At 45.7% G+C, this 13,067-nt stretch overlaps 1 protein-coding gene across 1 annotated transcript in view; it reads left to right on the top strand.

The window, feature by feature from the left end:
• Positions 1–2,398: 2,398 nt before the first annotated feature.
• Positions 2,399–13,067, top strand: part of B3GAT1 (beta-1,3-glucuronyltransferase 1) — a 54,991-nt gene continuing 44,322 nt past the window's right edge. The window contains exon 1 of the mRNA XM_084495492.1: positions 2,399–2,418. The gene's annotated coding sequence lies outside the window, so the exon portion shown is untranslated. The remainder of the gene's footprint in view (positions 2,419–13,067) is intronic.

The following is a 13,067-nucleotide window of genomic DNA, read 5'->3' as shown; positions in this document are numbered from 1 at the left end:
CTGTGAGCAGTATGCAAACAGTAAACATCAAACCACGCTCAGCCTCCCTTTTGTTTTACAGAGTGCCTGTGTACTCTCTACCCAGGAAGACCTTCCCTCAGGTTCCTTTAGTGAATTTCTCTAAATTCTGGAGTTGTACAGATAGAAAAGCAGCAGTGCTGCCTGTTGGCCTCTCCTAGGCTCAGGGGCTGGTGTGCAGTGTAGCAAACAGCATCACTGTTGCTCAGCAGGGAAACAGCCACACTGACGGTGCCAGTACTCAGATTTGTTTCTGTCCTACTGTGCTGTTGTTTTTTTAAATGCTGTTTGTCAGCCTTACAAATCTATACCGATGGCCTGAGAGGGACCTGTGGAACTTCAGAAGGATGAAGCTGAAAGAATTCTTTAGAATTAAAAAGGGTTCTTCAGAAGTAACTCCAAAAACAAGGTAGTTCTGTAGAGATTAGGTCCTTTCTGTACCTGCAAATCACCCTCTAGGCTTTAATAGAGAACAATGTCTCTTATGAGGGATTATAAAAGCAGGTTCAAAATGTAGGGAAAAAATAGTCTTTGTCTCTCTGTTACGTTTCCCATTCTCAACTGTCTTCTTGGTATTTTTGATGTCCTTATTAGTGAATGATGGAAAGGGTTGGATGCTTCAGGAGCTATAGACGGTGCCACCACCACTTTGCCTTTGAGGCTTTTCCTAAGGAAAGAAATTCTGTGACAGCTTTCTCCAATCAGCACTTTATTGCTCAGGAAAGGTTTTCATTAACGATGCCTACATGAAGAGAACACTGGCTCTTTGTGCCACCCTGCCTTTCCTTGGCAAGGTAAGTGATAAATGGGGGATGGATTAGGAATCCCTAACGGTGGATGCCCAAACTAATCAAAAAGCAATGCTTCCCTGTTCTGAGTAACAGGATTAGAGCCTGGGAGAAGTTTAACGGGACTGCAGTTACTGAGCTGAATCATTTAATTCATGGAAAGCTTTTTATTTTTACTCTTCTGTTTTCCTGTAACACATTTTTATTCTGTATGCACCTTTGGTTTCTGCTTCCCTCTCATTGGCTTGCTTTCAACCTTGCTGCGCCTAAGCTTTGAAAGGCCAGGCCTCCTGCCATCAAAAAACGCCACGGCTGCTTCCAAGACCTGCTCGGTGCTGCCAGGCAATCTAAATGGTTAACTGGGCCTGGATGGACTATTTGCTAATTAGAGTTTTCTGTCTCGGAGACATGTTCCTTCATTTGCATCTTGCCCTATAAACATCCCCTGGATGCCAGTGCTTAAAGCTGCAAACCCTTTCACACGAGAAATGCAGAATATTTTCCCCTGCATGCCAGTTCCCATGACCAATGCTGTTTCCCTCAGCTTTGGCCGCAGCTCAGATGGCCTCGAAGCATCCAAAGGGGCCGTGTGGCTCCGTGTTTGGATGCAGTCGCATCTCAGGTCTCCACCAGAAAGCCAAGAGCATCAGTTCATCTCCTGAGCACTGCCAGTGGATCAGGACAAATGGCAATTGACAGGCCCTCAGCGGCGATGTGATCTGAAGGGTTCATCTGCTGCTGCTATTTTCTCTTGCTGAGCTGTTGTGAGAATATGTTCAAGGCAAATACCCCTGCTCCACTCTGATGGCCTCTCTGGCTGTTTATGTGAGGAGAGTGGTAATTCCGTAGTGATATTGCAAGGAAGCTGCTCCTCTGTGTTTAAGAGCTTCGAATTGTGAAGAGAAAGGGGAAATATAATCTTCTTATACTATCATTAAAGGCATCAACTAATCCTGCTGCAAAAGGTGTGATTTGCTGATCAGAAGGGAAAAAAAATCTGCTGCATGGAAATACATATCACCAGCTAATGAATACTTCTCCCCTCGTTCCTCGAATGCTTATCTGCATCTGATAAATGCCATATCCCTGCCTGGTTAATACAGAATCCCCACGGAGCCAATGTTATGTCCCTTTCTCTACACATTTTTCTTTCTTTTTGCTGCTGTGTAAATTTAGCCTGTGTAAAGACAACAAACTAATGATGCTGGGATGTAAATGTGCTGCAGCTGGAGCAAGAGGTGGCGTAGTCAGGTGGGCTTCTCGTCTGGCTGTCACAGCTACACGCTCACTCTGCTGCTGACTTGCTCTGCTGCCATAGGCAAATCACTTCACCTCTTTATGCCTTGTGTTGTGCCCATGAGGAAAATAAATATTAGAATATCCAGGTTTGCCCTGCTCCTTTTAAAAACTGGAAAGAAGGAAAGATCTGGAAAGAAGCATCCATGCCTTTACTTGTATTCTAAGGTTCGATCTGCCCTCTTTTCCTTGGCAGGATGAGGGAAAGGCTGACTGTTGATTCCTTTTTTTTGCAGAGACCGTCCCCAGCGGGTGAGCCACGAGGCTGGACAGCGGTTGTGCAAACTCCCCAGAGAGGAGGAGGGACGTGAGCAAGGTCAGCGAACTTTTGAGCAAAGGGACAGATAAATGTTGGGAAGAGGAGTCAGCTTGCTGACAGTGCTTTTTTTTTTTTTCCTGTGGTATGTTTTGCTACAACTACAGGTGCAAATTGGCTGGATTTACTATGCTACAGCGTGTTTGTGATAGTTCCTTCTACAGACAGGCAGCAAATTGGCTCTGCTAATCACGCATTGCTTCCCTTTCCTTCTGGAAAGAATCGCTGTGCAGACAACAACCACCCTTTGGGCCTTGAGCACACGTTTCTGCAGTGGCTTCAGAAAAAGTATTCCATGGTTTGGATGAACTAAGATGTTCCTGAAGCCTGTGTGTTGCCAAAGCTGAACAGGAGTCCAGCATGGTGGGGTTTTAAATTAAAAGTAGCCTGATTTATTTTTGCTTTGATTAATGTTTTCATGCTCCTTTGGACTCTGCCAACAAGGAAAGCCATTCTGGCAGCCTTGCTGGCTCGATGAAGTGTCTCGTGAGTGACACTGCTGTGTTCTCACTGCCTTCACAGCCCAATTTCCAGGCTGTGTTTGTGGAGGCTGCATCTTTACAGCTCACACCATAGACCTGCAGGCTTTCATTTTTATTGTTCTTTCAGGTTTTGTCACAAAGGTATTAAATGTGCCAAAACTCTTAGAAACTTACCTTGCTTAAGGGATTCCCACCTTTCACCCTGCACAATAGCTGTGCTATATAAGCTAAGCATTCCCCCACACACACCTTCCTAGCACAAAGCCTGAAGGAAGAAAGAATATGGGACAGCATGAGATCTAGAAGGGAAATGCATAGGAAAAATGTGAGCTAGAAGGTTAGGGGAGGGCTAAAATGGCATTAACAGAAAGGGAGTTTGGTGCAGGTTGTGCAGAAACATGAGTTGAAGCCAAGAATGCCTGCAGAGGTGTGTGGGCTGGGGACAATAACAGGGGATTTAGTTCCAGAGGAAGAAGGTTTCACTAGAAAAAAGTGCATACAACCAGGGTGAATGCAAAGGGGCTATTGCTTAGAAGGCTGGAGGAGTTGAAACACCAAATATGTGAATGAGATATATTATATTAAGCAGCCTAAGGCTCGTAGGGAACAGCAGTTCCATGACAATAGCTAGAATTGTCTTGGACACGTGGGTTGACCATCAGCAAGTGCAAAGATACAACCAGCTTCTGATATTGCTGTCAGCAGACGAGGTTTGCAGCCAGCTGGCAGCAGAGGGTAAGTCTCTTATTTTAACATTTATTTTGTGCCAGTGTTTTGCAGTGCATCTGAGTGATTGCAGCACTATTTGAAAATGAATAAAATTATATTTGGATTTCCCATTTCTTTTTTTTTTTTTTCTTTTTTTCTTAATGACTTGCTTTTAGTTAATGAAACGTCCTGCTTCTTAGGAAAGAAAAGAATAGGCCGTGATTTCCAGCCAAATGTGTATGTGTTTGCCAGTGCTTGTCAGCATAATACCCCATTAAAGTTTGTGCATGGATCTGGGCACAGGAAGCCGACTGCAGGATCAGGACCTGAAACTCCTCACTTGTCTGGCCTCTCTGTGTGTGATCTGGAATTTGAGTTTCGGGGCTACTTGTTGGGCTGCTATAAAGACACGTGAAAGTAGCGGTGTGATTACCTTCAGCAACCTGGGTGGGCATGCCAGGAATTGATCTGGGAACACCCAGAGAGGAAATCAAACTTTCTATAGCTTGCACACCACACATCCATCTTCTGTAGTTTGGGCACAGATGGTTTGTATAATCCTGACTGAAAAGGGGCTAACAGTTGTAATTTAGAAGGAAGGCATTTTTTGTTACCTCTGAATAACAGCTGTGTCTTGGAAACATTTTAAAGATCCCTTTAAATATAAGCTACAACATATTTCTAGGGAGTCGGAACTGCTATTATATTAAAAATGTAGCAGTGGTGTTTTATGAAGGGGAAACATTTTAATGCAAAAGTAGTGCTATTTTAAAATGAGTTTCTTTTATGAAATGGATGAGGTGGTTTTATTAAAAAAGACTGGGAGGAAAAACTGTGCCTGTATTTCTGTCCTGGAGTGTAAGGCAAATTCACACTTCCCCCCACCCCTTTTCTTTTTAGAAAAGCAGGGGGTGAGCTCTGGTTCTAGGGTCTAGGATCTGTCTGCACACATGGAATACCTGCACCTTGATGTCAAGGGTTTGGCAGTAGCTCTTCACAAAGGTCATGAGTTTCTTTGGCACAAATGTATACTGACCTCTGCGGAAAATTGTGCTTTAGGGAAGGCTATTAAGGGTACCGGTAAACTCTTCCCATTCTCCTGCTGTGAGTCTCTCTGGGGGCTGCTCCCCATCACCATCTGTAGGATCATGACAGGTCTGGTGGCAAAGGGCCTGGTGGGTGCCAGTTCTGATACTTAACCGGTGACAAAGCCACCACTGTGGTCCTCCTGCAAGAGCCTTTAGATTGGGTCCTCCGAATCCAGGCACAGAAATTCGTGGTTCTTGCGGTGGCACAGAAGGAGAAAGCTGACGGCAGGTGGTTGGTGCAGCTCAGGCAGGTGGCCAGGGCTCCCCCTCTTCTCTGCAGGCTCCTCCGTCCTGCCAAAGGTGTGCCTCTGCCCGAGGAGAGGCAAGCAGACCTCTGCTTGGCTGTAAGCAGGCGTGCCAGCTTCGTACATCTCCATGAGAGGATGGAAACATAAACACTCTGTAATTTGGTTAAGTGGGAAGAGGAGGCAAACTCATCATAATAGTTCAAAATAAGAAACCCAAAACCAACAACCACCCCGAAAACAACAAATAACAGCTGCTTTTTGCAGGAGCAGCAACAGCCAATTTTCCTTCTCATAAAAGAGAGCAATGATGTGTGTCTCTCCCAGCCTGCTGCAGCTGCAGCCGTCTCTCCGAGCACAGCTCTACCCAAGTTTCCGGAACAATGTGATAGATTGTATCTGCATAATCAGAAGAATGCAGGATCCTAACCGAGCTGAACTACTAACAGCCAATAAAGCCAGGGCACTAACATGCTCATCCCATAAAGCACCTAATCAGTTACCTTTATACCTCTACAAGTGCGCTGCTTATGGATATATTTTTGGTTGAATATAAGGCATTTGTGCACTCTTTTGAGTGGCGGGGATGAAACCGTTTGAACAAATGCTGGGGGAAGGCATACTGCTTCCCTCCTGGCTCCTGTTGCCTGAAATCACTCCACTGTTCCCAGCCACATCTCTGCCATTTGAGCCCAGCATGCTGAACTGTGTGAATCATAGTACCTGCCTCTCATCTGCATCACCTGTGCAGTTAGCTCTCTCCTTAAAATCTCTCCTTCCTGGAATCCCATTATTTTCTCAGAATTTCAGCATACTTCTTTCCCTCCCTCACCCTCATCCCCCACGGTGAGCATCACGTTTTCATGGCTGTGGGCACAGCGAAAGATCCTGGGAATGCACCCTCCAAAGAGGAAAAAAAGATCAAATGCTAGGAAAAAGAAATTAAATGCTTTTTGTTACATGGAGTTGTGAGTGTAGAAGTAACCGTGTAGCTGTTGCACAGAGCCGTGACGCAGACCCCGCTCACTCAGAATGATTGGGGAGACTGCTGGGGGGTGGCACAGGACCAAAGAGAAATTTAAGCTTTGTTTGCAGAGGCGAAACTCACTTTTTACTTAAAGTACTGTCTTGACGCATCTCAGAGTGGGATAGTGATTTGGTCTGTTGTATTTGCGGTGGTATTTTGGGTTGTTTGTATGTTGTAGGCAGACATGGACAGAGAGGTAACGCTCTCCCAGGTACAAGTGGCCGTGGGTGTTACTTCCATGGTTCTGTTATTCACCCCAGGAAATTTGTGTTACCGAGCAGAGACAGAAACAACCGTGCTGTTGTCGTGTCCTCATCCAGCTGTAACAACTCAGTCTCCATCTCGCCCTGAGGAGTTTCTCAGATCTCCAGAAGAGGTTTCCAGCAGCCAGTGCTGCTGTCAGTGCGTGCAAGGGGCCTGGGATGAGCACAGCAGCATCTGCCAGGGCAGTGTTATGCACGTCCGCTATCCACGTATCTACAGCGTGTAATCGGCTGGAAGTGAACCCTCCAGAAAACCCACATCTGGCAATTCCCCGGCAATGAGTGCAGGAGGGAGAGGACACGTGGGCACCCAAGGAAATAGCTGTGCAATAAACACACCCTCTCCTGACCTAAACAGCTGCGAGTTGTTGCTGCACTGGTACTTCTCCCCATCCCAGTGTCCTGCTGTTTCATCAGACGTGTAAGTCATGAAGAATCTTACTTTCCCTCCATGAATCCTCAGTTTCTAGAACTGCACAAGTGTATGAATATCTCAGCTTTCCGCTCAAATTAAGGATATAAACAGTCATGTAGCTCAACTGGTTGCAGATGGAGTGTGCTTCAGGTTAAGTTTCTATAATTGCTGAAGTTGAAAGGCAAAGAAAAAGAACTCCCAGCGTTTGTTTTGTCTTTAATCATGCCTTTACAAAGTCAGTTTTGTGACTCCCTGGGGTTTAGCAGGATATTTTTGCATATCTAAGAGAGGCAATGTTGCCTTCCTCCTTCCCTCTCCATTATTTGTCTATTTCTTTGTGTCAGGTCCAGCTTAAGTTGTGAGCGTTCTCTGGGCTGCAGTGATAATTATATTTATTCCCTGGAGATGATTTTCATTGGATTTGCAAACAAGACAGGGCCTATGAGATGCTGCTGTCTTTGGCCCTCTGATCGCTTTTGAACCATTTGCAAATTTCAAACAAATTTCTCTAGAACGTGTCAGTCTCAAGGAGAATTCAGGGAGTGTTAGTTGTATTACCCAAAGGGACTGGCAGAATCCTATATTTCTATAGGCTTTGTAATCATGGGTGGCCAGAGAAGACACTCTGATAGTCCCACTATGGGGGCTGCACTGTAAGGTCACCTGTAAGGTATCTTATTCACTGTAAGGTATCTTATTAGATACCAGAATCTGCGTGGGAGATATTGCAAATGTCCCAAAACAGGAAAAGCATCACTGGGAGCTTGCAGCTTGCTGAGCAACAGAGCTTAAACCAAGATCCGTGTCCACAGGAAATTCAGAGTGCTTTATTTCCACTGCTCACAGAGTGGACAGAGTTTTAATAGGCTTAAATATTTAGCTTATATCTGTGTAGATATATATCTTATATCTTTCACTGTTTAGGCAGCATCCCTAACATCTGTCACATTATTTGCCTTCCCTGGCCCTGAGAAAGGAGCATCTGGGGGCTGGAAGTGCTATAAATTTTGCTGTGTGTCAGATAGAGAAGGCAATGTCAGAGAAACACACCTTGTGTGTGGCGTTTTGGAAAGTGCTGAACTCTCTGATCCCTTCTCTTTCTGGAGACGGAGACGCTTCGTGGGTGCATGATTCAGGTTAACTTAATGATTTAGCTTCTTTTACATCGAAATGAGCTGGTCCAGCACAGCCTCCGGGAGCAGCACGGATGACCTCATGTCTGGAGGAGCACAGTGCGCCCTGTTCGTCTGCTTCCGACAGGCACAAAGGCACTTTCTGAGTGTTTGCAGATCTGATTTTCGGCGGTGCTTGTCGTCATTCAAAAATAAATAAAGAAATCAATAAGTAAATTGCAGGGCTGTACATCTACACTTTGTAAAGGACCAGGAGAATTCCTGCATGAGAAAATGGCAGACTCTGAGTATAAAACTATGAAGTTTAAATACTCAGTTCTTTTTAAACATGCATCCAAACCAGTGAGATATCTCCTTGAAAACTTCAGGAACCTCATGTGACTGATGCCTCCTTCATCACATTTTCATGGGCTCTGAGGGTAGCCTAAAACTCTCTGTCGGTGCAAATTGGAAGGGATCGACACCTTTCCTCCCCAGCCTTGTGACACAAGGGCAGTCATTGCTCTTCTCTATCAAAAGCTCTAATTCCTAATTTAGGAGGTAATTCTAGTGCAAATTAGTGTGCCTTGCAGATAGAATTAGAGTCAGTGTGATGATTTGGAAAATACAATCAATTTACTCCAATTGTTTGTACATGTCAGATCTCTCCAATAATGAAGAATTTGCTCCTCGTGCATGAACACAAACAGCGAGCTATTAACCATGCGAGAGGAGAAAGCCTGTCAGAAACAAAACTCCCGAGATGCGATGTGCTGCATCTGAACGGCAGCGAGGATGTGCCCAGGTCTGTGTCAAGTTGGAGTGCAGCAAATCTGCCATGGGAGGAGGCTGAGGGTTTGTGGCACTGTGTCTTTAGTGTGTGAGGAGGGGTAGCTCCTCCTGGTCAGGGGATGGAAACCTCCTGCCCTGTCCCAGATGATGCAGGAGGAGGGAAAAGGGAAAGCTCTTAATATTACTTCCACAGCAGGGGAAGAGAATCTAATGCTGGGTTTGGGGTTGCGGTGCCTCGAACATGGGGGTGGTCTCCTGCCCTTCCAGTGAGCTATGCCCTTGAAACGTGGCCTTGTTAACCGCCCATGGGCTTCTCTGGGGTTTCTGTGGTCCCCAAAGATTTGCTCTGCCTCTGGAGCCTGCAGAGTGCTACGGTGCAACATCTTCTGAAGTCCTGTTTGGGACTTTGCTGATGTGAGTTCCTTAAGATTTCCCTATGTGGAAGACAGGCTGGATCTTCAGCTGGTTCAGAGACCTGGGGACAATTTGTCAATACGGTGACTTACATCAGCAGAGAGTGAGTCCAGTGCTTCTGCCTCTTTTAGGGCTCTCACAGCCTCTTCCTTTGTTCCACATCCATGCAGGGCTCATTAAGGGTAAGTGGGGAGTGACTGTTGGTCTAATCACTAGTTTCTCATCTTTTCATGGTCTGATCTAAACAGCTTTTTAGGAAGCAAACAGTATGCATATTTAATGAAATTCATTTCAATGTCTGTTTAATTGTGAGCGCTCTCTGTGAGGCTATGAGATACTTACTGCTCCTTGTGAATCATTTGAGTGAACAAACAAGGAAGCTGAGAAACCGATCATGAATTTCTTAACTTTGAACCTTCTTCAGCCCCTTTTCATCCGATGGTTTCTGTACCTCCACAGTTAGGAGAGGAGTAGGTCATGTAAAACCTCATTCAGATCATGTTTTACTGAGCTGCTTGCAGCCTGCAACCTGGGCTACTTGCTGTTGCTTCCAAAAGGGCAGTTTGACAGCTTGGTTCTTCTTTAAGTCAAATGATGGGGAAAAAAACAAAACAAAACAAAACAAAAAAACAGATCTGAGGTGTCTGTTTCCCAGAAGTCACAGGCAGCTACAATGCAAGTTCCCTGCCATGCTGCTGGCTATGATATTTTTTCCTCAATGGTAGGAACATGGCAGTGTGTAAAATGTGCTCTTTTTCCTCTTCAGAGATACGGCTGGGGAGCCTTGGCTGTGCCAGAGGAATGCTGTTCCCAGAAACAGCTTCCCTCGACAAGAAAGTCCCAAGAAGACCCAGCAAGTGTTGTGGGTGGGTGACTCTGAAAACCTTCTCGTTTCTCTCCAGTTTTTCTCTCCTGGTATCTAGCCTGGTGGAGAAAACGGAACTGTGTTGAGATGTGGGTGTATTTCTGGCAAGGAGAATCTCACTGGAAAGCAAACACAGGGAGCGTTGGTACCACATCAACAGCCTTTAATCCCTGTGATGTCTCCTGGAAAAGGTGCCTGCCGTAACAGGGGTCCCTGCTGGGTTCTGGGCCTGGAGGCCAGGATGCAGGGATCACCTCTGTGCTGGATCAAGGTAGGAGCTTCTTGTGGCTGTGAATTACTGAGGCATGCAGATGTTTAAGCATATGTATCCTATCTCCGGGACCAACCTTAATGCTGTGGGAAATGTATGAGATGGTAAAACCTACATTATCTGGGATTTAGGATGTTTGCTTTGCAGAATGAGGGATTAGAGAATAGAAAGGCTGAAATGACCATCTGTCTGCAGAAAAAGGATCCTGTGAATTAAAATTTCCCTGGTCATTTTCCCTAATCTCCTTGACTTTGTTCGATATCTTCTATCAGAGCTGATGTCCTTGTGCCCCAAACAGTACCACAGTTCACGTCCTACACTCTGAAGTTTTCTTCTAGCTACATCTTTCTATAAGGAGTAGCGTGGTATCTGTAGAAAGTGTTTACTTATCTGTTGCACTTGGAGTTTTCTATTTGTTGCAGCCCTGTATAATCTCAGTGCTTCCAGCACCTTCCCTCTCCAAAGAGTGCCAGCTGTGAGTGTGCACCTGGTTTTTGTATTGCTTCTACATCTAGCATTGAAATGCAATTGCCTCTGGGGTGGAATGACTCATACTGTTGAACCATACCACTGCACAATGGTTTAGATCTGGAAGTAAGTAGTAATACTGTGTGCTTATATACTTGTGTTGTCGATTTTTACAATGTGATTGTGAATCTAATGGTGTTTGATGTTTCTCTGTAGAGCCTCTCTTCCTGGAAGCATGGGAATCTTCAGCTTTTGTTTTTAAATAAGCTTCCAGGCCTTGTGGCTATAGAGAAGGATCTGAAAATGTGTTAGAAATGTAGCCTACAGATTCACAGTCCAGCAAGCTGAAAGCCCCAAGCTTATTAATTTTAAATCTCATTATTTTAAGAGAAAATTATATTTCCCTTTAAAGTAGAAGAGACATAATACCTGCAGAGCCGGCAGATCCTCGGTCTGTGCACTGTAAAATGCAGCGGCCTTTGCTCACCTAACATAACTGATACAGAGATGCCTAGAGTCCGAGAGAAATGAAATTGTTTTCTTGTTTTTAAGCCCTTCTTTGCTCTTGCTCGTTGAAGTAGTCCTGAGGATAAAAAGCCTGCCTGTGAATGCTAGATTCTGGTTATCTTTAGCAAGACGAAGAGGTTGCTCAGCCCTAATAAGTGCTGGCCAAATGGCTTGTAGTTGTGCAGGTATTAGCGCAGAGAGGATTACACTTGTCTTCAGAGTGAAACACACAAAACAGATTTGGGTTCTCACCCCTGTGCAGGGTATTCAGGGACACAGGAGTTTGAGATTTTTTTGCTTACTGCATGTTTTCGTTTCTCTTTTCTTTCCTTCTTCCCTTCTTTCTTCCTTTTTTTTTCCCCAATTTACGCACAAACCAGCACCACCACTTAGCATTTCCTTGTTTACAGCAAGGTGAGTCGTATTTACAGTGCTGGGGAATTTGTCAGGAGCTGCATTCTGCTCATCATCTGTTTCTTCCCCATTTCAGAAAGCAATTAGCAGGCGGAGCATGTGAATAACAAAATGTGCTGGAAGGGGCTGTTCACCCAACTGTGCCGAACGAAACGGCTGCCTGTCAGTTGCTGCAAGCGACTGACAGCTCTGACACCAGGGTACAGCCCAGGTCCTGGCAACAGAGATGCCCTGAACTGGAAGCCAGCAGACGAGAGAAGAAAGATCCACATGAAATAGCAAGTGGACATTAGGGAGTTTGAGAGGGCTGCCTTGGGGCAAATAGTGGCAATTAGGAGCACACAGCGTAGAGCTTGGTCTGTCTTTCCATGTCTGCTGATGAGATGGGGAAGCAATAGGGGAAAAAACTTCTTTCATACTGATTTCTGCTTCATCAGATACAGCCTGAGCTGTGGTAGTATGTGAGACTGTGGCATTTTAGCTAGGGGAGAGTTAAAAGATGCAGGACAACGGAGCAATCTTTCATAGACATTTTAAAAAGACATCATCTACAAATGTCACTTAATATTTTACTTCAGTTGCATGGGACGTTTCTCTGCCCTTGGAGTGATTGTACTGAGTTGGGATGCTGGATTCAATCGGAGAAGTGTGAAGCAGGGGGATTTTAGTCAGCTCTAAGTGAAATGTCTGGGTGAACTTACACGTGGAGCTGCTGCTGGCTTCTCCATTATTCATATACTGGATGTCTTGCTCCAAGTATGGACTTGCTATCTCAGAAACCCAGCTTCTCCTCTTAGATGTTGCTTGGGGAAGGGATGAGATTACCCCTCTTGCTCTGGAGTTGGAGCATGGTAAGGCTGCTTTGAGGCTGCAGGACAGAAATATGCCTGTGTTATTTGGCTGGAGCAGCGCAAGTCTCTGAAGAGCAGGTTAGGGCAGTGCCTGATATCCAGGAGCCTCGGCTGTTGTTACTAACCCATTCTGGGAACTTGAGCACATTGCACATCTACAGCTTACACTCCTCACATCACTTCATGGAGGTAGGTCTGGGCAAGGAAACGAAGGTTTTGCAAACCACTCGGTGTTTGGACAGTACCCCAGAGCAAGGTACCAGCCAGGAGAGGACATACTCACACCATTCAGAATATAAAACCCGTCGGTATTGCCTGAGGGCAGACGTCCTCAAGAGAGAAAGTTCTCAGCCTGATGGTTTCAGCCAGTACCTGCTGGAATCCAGCGTGCTCCCACCTGAGGCCGTGGTGTCAGGGTGGGTGAAGGTTTGGGCAGCACCGTGGTCCCCTCTGGTTTGTGTGTGCAGCTCTGTGGGTAGCTCCAGAGCCTGGTCGGAGGAAGGACAGGGACTGAGGAGCTGCCTTCCCAGGTGCTGCCGTGGGCAGATCCCCCTCCCGTTAATCCAAATGTGTTTGTGGCAGTTGTGTCCCCGCCGGGAGCGGCGTTGTGCACGACACAGATTAGAAGTGATCATCTTTGCAGGCCCATTTCCCAGCGGAGCACCACAGTTGTTCCTTTCCTTGCAAGGGAAAAATGGTTTTCTTGTCCTGTCTGTTCCTCAGCTGC

Source organism: Aythya ferina (genome assembly GCF_964211825.1).
Source record: "Aythya ferina genome assembly, chromosome: 22".
NCBI classification, from domain to species: domain Eukaryota; kingdom Metazoa; phylum Chordata; class Aves; order Anseriformes; family Anatidae; genus Aythya; species Aythya ferina.
The sequence above is the reverse complement of the archived record's forward strand: the minus strand, read 5'-3'. Positions and strand labels throughout refer to the sequence as shown.